A 14,959-nucleotide genomic window follows, 5' to 3' on the forward strand; every position below is an offset into this window, starting at 1 on the left:
CAGGAGCTTTATCACGAACAATATCGATAGCTTTCATCGATAATTGTTTTGCAATAGGTGCTGCTTTTGGAGCTATCCTTGTAAATAATCTCCGCACAACATCACCAAGTCCATCTCCGTAAGTAGCTCTGTAGATTGGTAATCGTGAGTTCACCGCTCTGACCGATACGGATTTACGATGATTATTGTGTATGATCATCTTATTTTATTTACCATTTATCTAATCGCGGTGACTAATCATCAACGAGCTCATCAATAAGCTCTCGGTAAACGCCAATATCCATGATACCACCTTGAAATAATTGCCGACAAATATCAGCTGCTTCATTGGTTATTTCTGGCGAATTATTTCCGGCACGTTTTCCTCCTATGAGAACCTCTAACCGTGACACATCATTAATGATATTATCAGGACATAAACCAGATCCTGTTTTAGGTTCATCTTGAGGTGTTTTAAATACTGGTGGTTGCATTACCGGAGAAAGTACTTCAGTGGTGACCGGGGGGTCACTTTTTTGAAATCCACGTGGTGATTCTACCGGTGAATATGTCATTGTCGGCGCAGAAATTTGTTTACGTTGTAAAGGTGGAGGAAGCTGATACTGGGAGAGTTGTTCTTGTTGTTTCAGTACTCCTCTAAGTTTTTCTACTTCTTCTTTAATAATTTCATATTTTTGACCTCTAGGTTGTTTTTTGTTGTAATATAAGCGATATATATATTTAATAAGATTATCATCATTTATCTTTTCATGACGGGGTTTTAAAATACTAGATTTATTAAATATGATATTTAATATTGCCTCGGGTAATTGTTCTTCTTTAGTATTTCTAATTTCTTCAATAACTCCTTCCCTAAATTTTGCAATCAATTCCACGTTTACTTCTACTTCGGGTTTACGTGCACGCTCTTTTTGCACGCCGGCGACTTCAGTACGAAGTTTTCCAATGCCTTCAAGTATTTCTTCACCGACATGTGGAGGTTGAGCTGCAGCTATTTCCCTGGCTATGTCAGGTGGAAGATCTCGTAAAATCTTCTTTGTTTTTTTAGTTCTCGCTGCTATTTTTTCGGTTTGTTCTGCTGTTTGTTTTGATACCGGAAGAAGATCTTCCTTGATGACTGTTGTAACTTTCTCAGTAGCTGCAGTAACGGGCTTAAACAGTTTTTTAGTGTCTTCTTCGTACTCAGTTTGTGCTTCTTGCTGCGCTTGTAGATTTTTTCTAAATGAATCTCTAACAGGAAGAAATTTTTTGATTGCTTCTAATCGTTCTCGAGCTATTCTTGCAGTATGAGATTCCGGATGTACCATTTTATTATAACATAATGATTTAATTATTATAGCAGCAGAGGGGACTCGTCTACAATTATTTTGGGGACAAACAATAATCGTAGACGTGGTATTGACCTCTATGAAGGGTCATTATTTTTATTGGTCCAAACACAAGGTGACCGTTCCCTTAAGTGGTCTGTTCCCCCCCTCTGCTGCTTGTCATGAGATGACAAATGTCGTTAACCTCTACAACAACAACAACAAAAAGGCCTGGAAGCATTATATTGTAGGTAGATAGGAGGAAGAGAGAGATCACTCACTGTACTGTTATGTGTCTGCTGACTTTTGTCAATGACACACACATACACACTGTACCAGCATGTGGAGGAATGACATGAACATAATGGATATTATATGATAAATAAGTAGAACGTTAATGTTAATTACTATAAGATTAGCAAAACTTTGTGTAAACAAATGTGAAAAATCTAATTTCTTTATTTAAATTGATTTTATATTTTTTCTCGTCAATGTCATCATTATCATCATAAAATCCTGTCTGTGTTAAATCACTTCAACGCGATCATTAGCCAGTGGGGATTGCATTGTCATATATATTGACTGATTATATTATAGTCGATACAATTGTTTACAATGATGACACGATTATTATGGGTCGGGATTGATGTAACTATTCGTTGCAGGAAGCCGTTTTTAGTTATCGCGAATTAATACCAAAGGGGTTAGGAAGCGTTTAATATTATGAAAGAGCCTGTCATTTAGCATTAGCTCAGTTACCAACGTCTGATTCAGGAGTTGTAATGTCACACTCTAACTATGAAATCTATCCACTTACACTTTCAATGAATACTTATAATGTAACTTAGTGTGTTTTGCCTGTAAAAGGCAGTGTTACCAAATAATGACAGGGACTACGCAAATTTATGTTTCATATTCTAAAGATACTGTAAATACAAGGGAAATCAATGTGTGTAATCGTTGTTTTGTAATCGCATAATTTGTCCGTATATATATTGTCAAAAAGAAAATTCATAAAGGGTCAAAAAATCAAATTGCGCTTATAGCATTTACAAACATAATTGCCTACAGACGATTATATAGCGATCCAGGACCACATCATAGTATCTTCCACAAAAAAAAAAAATATTGTTACGCCGCCTGGACAACCACCGTATATGTCTTTAAAGATACTATTGAAATGTTTCTGTATTGTATAAAAGTTGAATATGTCAATGGAAGGGTGGGGGAGAATCTCTCGACCAGAGCCGACATATTATAAGGGAACACTAACAGTAAACATATTCTCTGCCACTGAGACAATGATACATACCTATCGTTAAACAAATATTTCGGGTGATTTTTTGGAGTATATATATACTTTTCATATTGTCAAAACCGATTATTACAATCAAGAGATTTATAATATAGTAAAGCCATATATATCAGCTCATCAAATTGGACTTTGACGAGTTTGTGGCTTTGAATATATAACGATTTCATAATGAGGTCATCACCTTAGTCAATGCCGGTAGCGTGCCCGTAATAGAGGGAATGGAGATAGCTTGATACACCAAATGCAAACTTTAAAGTAGATCATAAGATCGCCATTATATTTAATCGTAAAACTGTTGAAACCGACGAAAGAGTTGAATATTTCAAAAATGTCCCGGCAGAGCAAGCGTAGTTTATATTATTCTCTCTCTCTCTCTCTCTATATATATATATATATATATCTTTCTCTATCTCTCTCTCTCGCAGGGTAACATAGTGGCCGAGTGATCTAAAACGCTTAACGTTCCGGATCGCTGCCATCTTACCTCTGTCTGCGTGGGTTCAAGTCTCGGTATCGGTTAACGTGGGTACGTGAGAAAGCTTGCCAGTAGCTTCTCGTAGGTCGATGGTTCTTCAAGGGGTTTTCCGGAGTTCTTCCTCCACCAGTTATTCTGACCGCCATGTATAGCCTATCTTTTGATGAAAAATGACGTTAAAGCCAACAATGTATTTTATTTGACTTTGAACATTGTATAGCTCCTAAGCCTATGTCATCAGTATAAAAAACATATTGAAAGTGGTTCCCTTCCTGCCAATGTTCAAGACATAACACTCATTTGAAAAACTGTTATGTCACTTCCATGTGTCAGTTGTTTACAATTATTTATTGATAAAATGAGTCTAAAAACCCAAATAGTTTCTTTTTAAGTTCACAACATAAGTATCGAGTGCCCCTCTATTCACTTTGTTAAAGTTCAAACGATTCCGTAACTATTATATGCGTCATCAAGATAACTAGCTTGTCTCAATTTATGTAACAGATTGTATCGGTTTGAAAGATAACTAAAGTGCGTTCTTGCCTAATTTCAAATGTTTTATGTACACCAATATAGTTAATCATCATACACATGGTATTTACTAATAAGCAAGCAAATGTACTTAATAATGTTATTATTTATTAGCGAGTTTGTCAGTGTCACTTTATGTACGATACGTATGATGATGATGCGGGAGAGGGGGGAGTGACCATGCAAAGCATTTCGGATTCGCAACCACGTGTTTATATTGCAGTCATCAGTCGCCCTTTCCCCAGGTGATCCGATCGACAGGGGATTGTGATTGGAAACTACAGAGTATATCAGGATATAAAACAACTTACAACTTGACGTGTTAATACGTGACAGGTACTGCTATCTATACGAAGATCACATCGAAGTGAGACTCTCATCTTTGTACTTAGATTGCCCCGCTGGTATCCTCCATGTCATAATCTGTGATAAATATGTAGCCGATATCTAGATGGTTTGTGAGATTCTACAACACCTATGACATTTGACATTTGCAAATAGGCAACATCGTAACTGTTTCAATAATTTCATCTGCTAGGAACCAATTATATAAGACTGATCTGAATTTAAACCACATCCGATTTCATCGCATTGTTTGTAATTTCATTCCGAACAAGCAGCATATAATTGTGTCTATAATATGTAATGGGGAATCTGTTTTAACACACTTAGGAGCAGATATTTAACCTGACCAAAACATAACCAAATTGCTACATTTAAATATAAATGAATACGGAAAATAATATGGGTCTTTATATAAGCACATGCTTGTTGAAATGCAGTTCCCAGTTTTACAGCTGAGGTTGCAACCCCATGTACAATATAACACACTATAGATTTCCCCATATACAATATAACACACTATAGATTTCCCCATGTAAAGAAGGGTATGAACATACATAATTTATGTCTTAAAATGATGTATTCTTGTTCGAAAATCTGTATAGGAATACCAACTGGACTAACCAGATATTTTAATTGCCTTGTCGGAACAGAACAATGAGGTGTTCTAAGCCCAATTATTTTATTTCTATTTTATTGATGATTTTGATCAAATGTTGCGAACCAATTTAGAAGGGGTATTTTCATCACAGATAATATAACATAATTGTGCTTTTATTGTAAGCGAAAAATGTGACTAATTATGCTTCATTTGTACGGCTCTTAAAACTACAAATTAATGCCATAAATGCATTTTTAAAAATTAAAACACGAATAACAATTAATCTAGAAGAACAAAATAATAATTGTTTTTCGAAATGCTGGCTTTGTGAAAAAGTATGGGCGTCGATATAATAGAGCCAAACCAAATGAAACAGTGTCATTTTATGATTGCAAGGAGTTACTTTTCACACCAAGGATGAGGTATGTACCAAATATATGTTGACATTATCAGCGTTAGAAACAACATCTAAAATATGTAGGTATCAACACGCTTTGGAAGATTACACGTACATATCACATACATACAGACAAATTCACACACACATACACACACGCACACATATATGTCATTATATTTATTGGATTTCATTATCGTATTCTGTAAACATCTAAAACACAGCTAAGTATTATTTCTGTATGGGTTTACTATCAGGATAATTATTAATAGACGTTACCATGTTTATTTTGATCTAGATCTAGGTTGTTGTAATGTCCCTACAATTTGCCTGGTGCATATGATTTAGTCCAGCTACTGTATTATAATTTAGCAATACGGTTCTACTTATAACTAAGAATTACTTTGCAAACACGGAAGTTTCTAGAAGGTTATTTTCCACTAGGTATGTTAAGGCTATCTATCTAGCCAATTAGCAATCTTCTGTTTGATCGGCATCCTATATAGTAGCAATGGAAATATCCCTAAGACCACTTGACCACGCAAGTCCACTTGTATAATCTCACTCATGTTTGTGCCTAAGAAACTCATTTGATTACGATGACAAATACCTGTTTTGGTAAATAATAAGAAATCCTGCAGTGTAATATATATGTTGTAATATTGCCATAGATTTACGCTTCTGCATCACACTTGTATTATATGTGCTGTGCCGAACAAACATTAGGGTAGGGTCTTTCAATACGGATGCCACCGATGACCAATATGAATAATTCTGATCTAGGTTGTTACCCTGTCCATTCCCACTATGGTTCTCTCCATTACAATGACAGACGACAAAATGTCATGCGAAATAAGAGTATGTCGGATCATAAAGAGACTAATGTATCGTACTATTCTAATGAATAAGCCAAACGATATCCGTCTAATTAATTGTTATGAAATAGAATAAGTAGCATATGTGTGTATCAGAGCACTGGTTCCTAACACATATCGTTTTGGTTATATTTTGCTGTATATATACACACTTCTTACATTCAAAGACCTTATCTGTTATCTTTGCAAACTGGTGCTACCAAACAGTTGAAACAAAGTTACTTCGAATCATTTCCATGAAACATGTATCCAGTTGAAATAACTACCCGTTTGATTGTTGTTGTTATAGGGTTTAACACTATTTTTCAGCACAATATAGGATATTCATGGAGACCAATAACAATGATGGAGGAAGTACCCGGGAAAACTCCGGAAAGAACCACCGACATTCGAGAAGCTACAGGCAAGCTTTCTCACATACCCGCATTGGCCGAGCCCGATAATCGAACCCACGCGGAAGTAAGATGTCAATGATCCGTAACGGTGAGCGCTTTTGACAACAAGACCACTCGGGGCCCACCCCTTTTGGTTGTGTGGTACTTAATACAGGTGTCAGTGAATGACCATTATTTGAGAAGTGGCGGCTAGGATCTGCATTGATCTGGGTTTTCTGTAATTCTTCTTTTACATCAAGATAATGTCCGTACTTTCAAATAATGTAATAAATATAATTGGTAGTGTGGTTGTGGCTGTAAAGCAGAGCGGAAATATTGTTTTCCAAACTATCTGGGAGCAATAATTAATGTCCCTCAAATTCAGTCCACACACTCCTACCACCGGGGGGAAATGGAAATAAAATATTCGCCCCTAAGCAACATTCAAGGACTTGACTCTTTGATCCAGTATCCCAATGACCCAGGTTCATATCTAGGCAAGATATCTTTAAAAGTCACAAGTGCATTGGTATTGGCTCAAGTAAATTTTTATGAAGTCCCTTTTTGACATAGTTCCAGGATACTATCATAATAGTTTGAATGATATGGGGAAAAATGTTATCCAATAGGCTTATTTCCATTGTGATAAGCATGTATGTAAGTATGTATGTTTGTATGCATGTATATATGTATGTATGTATGTATGTATGTATGTATGTATGTATGTATGTATGTACGTATCGGCCTGTCTATCTATCTCTCTATCACCACCCACCCACATCCTTACAATCTGTCCTCTTATAAATGGAATCAAAATTGAATAAAGGCAGTTGAACCATTGTTCTAATTTCATAACTTTCGTTAAACGTTGGGTATAAATTAGCCTCCTAGGCAGACCTCACATACAATTTTAGTCCTTTCACGACTCCTATCAATGACATTATATATGTACATACACACCGATATAACAATGTTACCATGGAACTTCGCTGGTGTTAACGTCTAGTCAGCACATAATTAAATTTAATATATAAGTATGCATTTACTTCACATTTAAATGTACGTTTTCGACTCTAGATTTATAGTTTGAAGGTGGATATTGTCATGGGGTATTTTGGGGTAAAATTGCATTATATTTATCGCAACGTCATTTTCAAATTTATGTTCGATTCAAGACCAAAGCAGATTGATGCCTTTCTAGTTTACGTCAGTCATTGGACACATTAGTTATTTTAGCAAAAGACCAATCTTTAAAGTGTGTGCCCTTCTTTCTCTCATGCTCACTGTCAATATTAGAACGTCGTAATTCAATCGTTGGGCAGTTGTGTTTACATCTTAATGAAAATGTATTGTGTGTTACAGAGAACGTCAATGACCTTGAATCACTAAATGGTAAGGGGGAAATGTATGCATCGCTGGACAGCCTAAACATGATTAAAGACACTGATATGTATTATTTAGGCATGTACTGTTTGTGCTATAACTGCTTATATTAACACGTATTAACAGAAGCAGTATAAGGAAATTGCTGAGAACTTCATGATTCATTCCATCGGTATTAAATCAGTTAGAAAAATCATGTTCAACACAAGAAGAACTTCCATGTATATCTGTCTGATTGACTGACTCTCTCTCTCTCTCTCTCTCTTTATATATATATATATATATATATATATATATATATATATATATATATATATATATATATATATTAAAATAACATGACTTTTAAAGTGCTGGTATAAAGCAAATTGATATACCAAGTCTACTGACACAATAATACGCATACATTCATGCAACTTTGACAATAGATCAATGATGTATTTCTGTTCCTTAAGAAGTAGTGACGTAAGAAAATTACGACATAATGATTAATATTCCCCTTATTCTAACTGATTTTAACATGGTACACAATTTTATCGCACTCACTTTTATTTTTCTTCATTCCCTCTCATGCATAAGGGACAAAATGCACAGAAATCTGGAGTTAGAGTGAGCAAAATTTGGGCTGGATAAAAACCCGAATACTGGTGGTCTAGTGGTTAGAGCGTCCGCCTTGAATGCGGGAGGTCGTGGGTTCGATCCCCGGTCGAGTCATACCAAAGGCTTACAAACATGGTACTAACAGCTGCCTCGCTTGGCGCTCAGCATTAAGAGGTTAGTGTTAGGACTGGTCGGCCCGGTGTCAGGATAATGTGACTGGGTGGGACATCATGCCACATGTCTGCGGCATGATGCCCCAGTGCTAGATATCACTAAAAACTGCCACACTGCAGACATCGTAGCGATATGACTGAAAAATTGTTAAAGCTACGTTACAAATCCAATTCACACACACACACACACACTTAATGGACATGACTGTGTGATGTATTAATAGTCTTGTTCCACAACATATTGTTACACAAAAAGAATGATAAGAAGGAAATAGTAATATTGCTTTACAAATTAAGGACTAGGGACATATCTTGATTCAGTTTATTGTGTCTCATTTTGTAGTGTAAGCTAAATTTCCTCACATATCATAGAAAGGTCTTAGCAATGGTGTGAGCTTTTCTCTGCATCCATTCCACTTATATGTGCAAAACCTGTCTTAAATATGGAGTTTCACAAAATTTGGTATACTGCTGCTAACAATTGGCGAGACACTGAGTTTGATTGGCCGATCTTTGGATTGTTAAGCAAGATTGTATATATTGTGCATTACCACTGTGCTATCAGTAGATAATGTAGATCCCTAGTCCATTTAGTCAGTTATTTAACAGATGCGAAGTTAAAAGTAAGTGAGTTATCGTTACTTCATTCATTCATCTATTTAACAGATGCCAAATTAAAAGCAAGTGAGTTATTATTACTTCATTTATTCATTTATTCGCTGGGGCCTTGGATCGATGAGTGGTCAAATGCACGTTACACTCACTGCAACTCACTTCTATCCTTGTGGGTTAGAGTCTTGGATCTCTGCGGCATGGAATGAGAAAGTTTGATGTAGCGTCATTTGGGCCTGGCCTCCTCCACTAGTTTCACTTGCCAACATGTATTGCTTATCTTGCAGTGAAAAATGTCATTAAACTACAAAAACAAGAACTACAACATTCATTAAAATATTATTTCATCGAAAAAAGAATATATATATATATATATATATATATATATATATATATATATATATATATATATATATATATATATATATATATATATATATATATATATATATTGTTATGTATATCTATATTTGTTGTAACTCCCGGTACATAAATGTACTTAATTTTCATAAATATCACTCATGGTTGTAAACTGTATATGATATATGTTGTTATACATTGTGTATGTAGCCTTGCTATGTTATGAACATAAATTGCAAAGGATCTATAAGTCGATGTTTACGTACATGTTGACAATTATTAATAAAAATCTTGATAATAAGACGTAACTGGCACATATGGCATAGTTTCTCACTGACTTGGAATTACTATGTTTTCAGAATAATTATGTAGCTTTCCATTAGTTGCTCGAGGTAAAGTGAACGTTCTTAATTAGACGCAAAACTAATAATATTTATGACATGAAGGAAACCTTCTATTTCTAGCTTTAAAGTGTAAAACTGTCTTCTCACACAATAATGAAACTTGTATACGAGTTATGTGGACCCAAATATTGCAAATATCTTGGATTGGAGATTAAACGTAACACCTATTGAGTTTATGCTGAAAAGGAAAAATCTCAAAGCCATAAATACTATAATAGAAAACAGCTTTCTTAGGATACCATTAGGTACGTAGCACCTATTGTAAGCAAACATCATTAATGACAATCATTATATACAAGAAAATTAATTGTTACTTTTTTTGTCAAATTATTTTAAAAAATGAATAAAGAAACTATGCTTTATATTTAACAACATCCTTATTACAAGTCTTGACTAAATTGAGAGGCAAGCAAGATCCTGCTGATCTCAGATTAAAGTAAAACGGTCAGAAGCAGAGGGACTCTAACAAGGGAAACATTAACATAAAATAATCAGACACTATATCACAAAATGTGACCTCCTTTGTGGATGGCTTGCATTTGATATAAGACAGGAAATATTAAATCTGATGTAAATAAGTCAGTAGTCAGGATCAAATAGGTTGAAAGAAAGATGTTTGTCTTGCAATATAACTGTCCGTTCCTTCATTTACCTTGCACACGTTTTGTGGAAATCTTGCATTTTATAGCAAACAAACATATATTGATTCTGTATTCACAGCAGGTGTATAATGTAACGTTAACGGTATTCATGTTCATGTGTGTGGTTTAACTTGACTAACTGTGCAAACATAGATATTGCATAATCAAAATATATGATTTTTGAGAGTAATTTGCGTTAGTTTAGCTCGGATGTTAGTATGTCAGATGTGCTTATAAGATGATGTGCATAGTATTTATAATTATACCTCTCAGTGTACGTGTGCTATCACTACTAAACAACTTCGAAGATCGCCACATCGTGAAAATCTTGTGATCCTAAATAGAAAGAATGTCATTCTGCCACGCATTATGACAAGAATGGTGGCAACCTTAGGAAAAGAAAACATGAGTTGCTGTCACAAAGCCTTCTTGATAGATGGTTGTACTGAAATGCACATTTTCTCCAATACAATTCCTATTATATGTTCTTGGTCCTCAATAAATCCATTAATAAATTTGATCCATTATGACCACTATGACACTTTTTGTTGAAAATCTTGCTATGATCATCCCTCAAAGATGGTCATATTGACATAAGTATTTTCATCACAATATTTCATATGATGTCTAATTTGTTCTAAGTGTTGATCTGACACCAATATGACTAACACTGCAGACATTTGTTGTATCATTAATTCTAAAAAAAATGGTTTTGATGGTGTCTGGTTAGTTCAAATATAAATGGTGCTGATCTGATATTCAATATGGCCACCATTACAGCCACCTTGAAAATAATATTACTTCTATTCGACCTTAATGAATTTGATACACGATATGATCATTATGGTTATCCGACGTCTAAGTCACGTAGTAAAGTTTTGGTGTTTCTTTTTTTTAACAAAGACTTGTTAAGAATGGTTTGTGCACATTCAACATGTAGCAGATTTTATATCCAATATGGCCATAATAGTATCCATGGTGAAACAGTGTTTTTGTTACTCAGAGAGAGTCATATTTACACTGGCTTTTACTACTGTTGACTCTGTGAGTTTATTACACATCATGTTACCAGCTACCTGCTGATAACCATTATTCTGGCAAACCAAATGCCGCCATCAGTTAACATTTATTGACTCAGTTGGCTAGTGAAATATCATCACCTCTACCTACAAGATAGCTGTTGTAATCAATGCAATTGTTATTATTCGCGGTTTTGAACATCTATACAGACATGAACACAATTAATTTGGTTATCCCTCTTTTAAAGGAAATAAAGTATGGGTTGATGGAAAAACTACTTTAAGAATAAGCGTTTCAAGTACTTTTATACTTTGAACACACCGATTTATTTATATTTTACTTGTATGAAACTTGATGTATATAATATTAATGTGAAGAATAAATATTTGTACGTCCATTTGCTCATGCAACTTTGCTCAGTTTATCGGAAGCTTGTTTCAAAGTTTCATACCATCAGAAATCTAGTTATATATCATAACATTTTAATATTTCCTCCTCAACTGAACAATACTTGTTTGTGGATTGCCACTGGAAAAATATATGTACCTCTTCACTTTTGCTTATATATAGTAGTAAGCCATTAAAGTGGTAAAATAATTGTTGTACAGCTTTTTGTGGGTCAGTACCACATTTCAGCAAACGATGTGCTATACATGGTAGCAAAACATCCAGCCCATGAAAATATATGGAAAATCAGTCAGTTCGGTTCTCCTGAGTTAGTGTTTTTTCAGGACATTTACACAACCCCAAGAAAGTGTTGACGTTATTTTTCACATGTCCATTTAGTATTGTTGTCAAGAGTAGTTTTGTGCGTTTTGAGCCCAAAAACTTCAATATTTCGCAAGCAAGCAAACCAAACAGGTTTTACTCAGTAGCTTTAAGATCAGAAGATCAAGGTGTATTTGGGTGTCAACCCACGTTTGACCTGTAATTGAGTAGATCAGTGATACATTATCAATCAAAGCACATTAAGCACGTGGCTGCTATTGTGAAACTGGTCAATTCGCGTTGTTTGCTGTTCCTATGGTAATGACAAACACGTGTATTATATGCACATAAGAACCACAATAACAAATATTACCCTTTTTCATTGAAATGTAAATTTTACAAAATAAACATGATCGCAAGTGTCATTTTAATTCAACTCTAGTAAATTTGAATATGGTGTTAATTTAACCCCAACATTTCAACTGTTCTAATTTCTATTTTGTGGCTTAGTTAATGAATGTTATATTTGTAGCTTGTTATAGGTGACAAATATCAGACGGCTTTAGTTCCGTTTGTTGAACACATATTACCTCCTCTTCCTCCATATATATATATGTCAACATTATACGTACTTTTATTGTTTACCAGGCCCTCATACTGTACTGTATGTAATGTTTCTTTTCTTTGACCTGTAATAAGGTTATAAGAGCCGATTAATAATTAAACATGAAAATGTCAGAAAATGTTAGAAAAAGAACCACCCACCCCCTGCCCTCACTGTGTTTGATATCAAACAGCAGACTAATCGACACATTGAAAAAGATAGGTGTTGACAATAACAAAAATACCCGTATAATATTTATCATTTTAACCCACAAAATACATCTCTCTCTCTCTCTCTCTCGTTTGTTTTTTTTTTTTTGTATGTCAACATATTAGTTTTACTACATTTGCTATGGCGATCTCATTATATCAAACTTACCACAGCCTTTCCACAGTTCTCAATCTCGAGCATCCTAGCAAGATAAATCCTTGAAAAACGAACGTAAATTAGTATCGCCTGTGTTATGCGAGGAAATCTCAATACTTATAAATGATCGTAAAAGTTGATTCAAACTGACCAAGAGAGAGAGAGAGAGAGAGAGAGAGAGAGAGAGAGAGAGACAGAGAGGTGGGGTGGGGTGGGAGGAGAGGATAACAGCACAATTATGATATATCGTATTGTCAAGTGAAGCAGAATAATGGCATAAATGAGCTGTAATTAATGATAAATGTTCGAATAACCTCTTCCTGGTTTGTCATTTCGCTTCGATTATATTCCACGCTCATTTCTATAATTCCTCGGCAGGTGAATAGCAGAATGTAAATTGTACAAAAATAAATCATTTAGTTGAAGTGCTCCACTTGCAACATTAAAACCGCATTTTAAATTTAAATCATTTGTGAGTCTTATATTTATTTAATTAATATGAACTAAAATCGATTTATATAGAGAACTAAATGCAACTCTTTTCAATTTGCAAAGGGATTTTGAATTGCCTCAAAAGGCACATAGCTATATTTTGTTGCGGAAATACAGTTGACCATAGTCCATCTAATATCCCTTCAATAACCAGTATGTGCATTTTTATGTGATATAATTGAAAAATATGTTTATTTTTTCCTTTCTCGTGCGAAAGTACATTATATATATAATTTAATCTTTTATATTTGAAAGGCTAAGTAAAATGGATATTCAAAACACAGATCTGACTAGAACGTTATAGGTGGGAATGACCTACAGTGGCTTCCCCACTCACCCTCACCACTACCGAAGATAAATGTCTTGCTACTTGAACTAATTTGCTTGTAATTTCAGCTGCAATTTAATAATAATAATAATAATAATAACAATAATACAGATAATAATAAAACTACTACCAATACTAATAATGTTATACTACTAGTACTATTTAAATATATATATATTACATACTTTCATCAGACGAATACCTTTGTTCACCGTACAGATGTCATATTATATGCATGTTCATGACATCAGATGGATACCCGATTTGTTCACTGCACATATGTCATATTATATGTATGTTCATGACATCAGATGGATACCCGTTTTGTTGATCGTACAGATGTCGTATTATATGTATGTTAATGACAGCTACATATAGTGGAGATGTACATGAACGTAATTTATTACATTAATATACATATGTCGTTAATATGTATGACTGTATGGAAAGATAAACGAGACGATTTGAGTCATGTCATCAGCGGTATTTCCCTTTCAAACTAGTTTTATCGCACATGTATATAATGCAGATATAATCTAGGTCAGTATGTGGAACTGTATCATACACTATCATTCATTCGTCGCTTGTATAATTATACTATGACGGTTGTAATGAAAAGACGAGGTAGCATGCTCGAGTACGTTTTATTCTGAGGCTTTACTTTTGTAGTATGTCAGACTAAAATGGAAAATATGACTGTAAACCCTAAATGGAACTGATCCTTCACTTGACTAAACTGGCGTAGCAATATCTATATTCGTCAAACCAAAGGAAAGTACTCATCCAAAATGGCAGCTATACGACAGGAGTGTAGTATATGTATGGACAGCTTTAAGAATCCTAAGTTAATATCCTGTCATCATAGTTTTTGTTGTAAGTGTTTGGAGGATTATGTACGGGCCAACCTTCACGACGGTCGATTCGATTGTCCACTGTGTAGGACAAGTGTGGAGCTACCGAAGGGTGGGGTTTCGGACTTTCAAACAAACTTTTACATCGAAACTGACGTTGTTGTGAATCTTTCGTGTGATATTTGTGGTCCAAAAAGCCT

General features: G+C 34.6%; 1 long non-coding RNA gene across 1 annotated transcript in view; it reads right to left on the minus strand.

The window, feature by feature from the left end:
• LOC149769875 (uncharacterized) overlaps positions 1 to 13,091 on the minus strand; it is a 37,535-nt gene extending 24,444 nt beyond the window's left edge. Inside the window, exon 1 of the long non-coding RNA XR_016419031.1 lies at positions 12,751 to 13,091. This is a non-coding gene — a long non-coding RNA (uncharacterized LOC149769875). The remainder of the gene's footprint in view (positions 1 to 12,750) is intronic.
• Between the last annotated feature and the right edge of the window lie 1,868 nt (positions 13,092 to 14,959).

The sequence above is a fragment of the Sinohyriopsis cumingii genome, unplaced genomic scaffold, assembly GCF_028554795.1.
Source record: "Sinohyriopsis cumingii isolate HCF-2022 unplaced genomic scaffold, ASM2855479v2 utg003118l, whole genome shotgun sequence".
NCBI lineage: Eukaryota > Metazoa > Mollusca > Bivalvia > Unionida > Unionidae > Sinohyriopsis > Sinohyriopsis cumingii.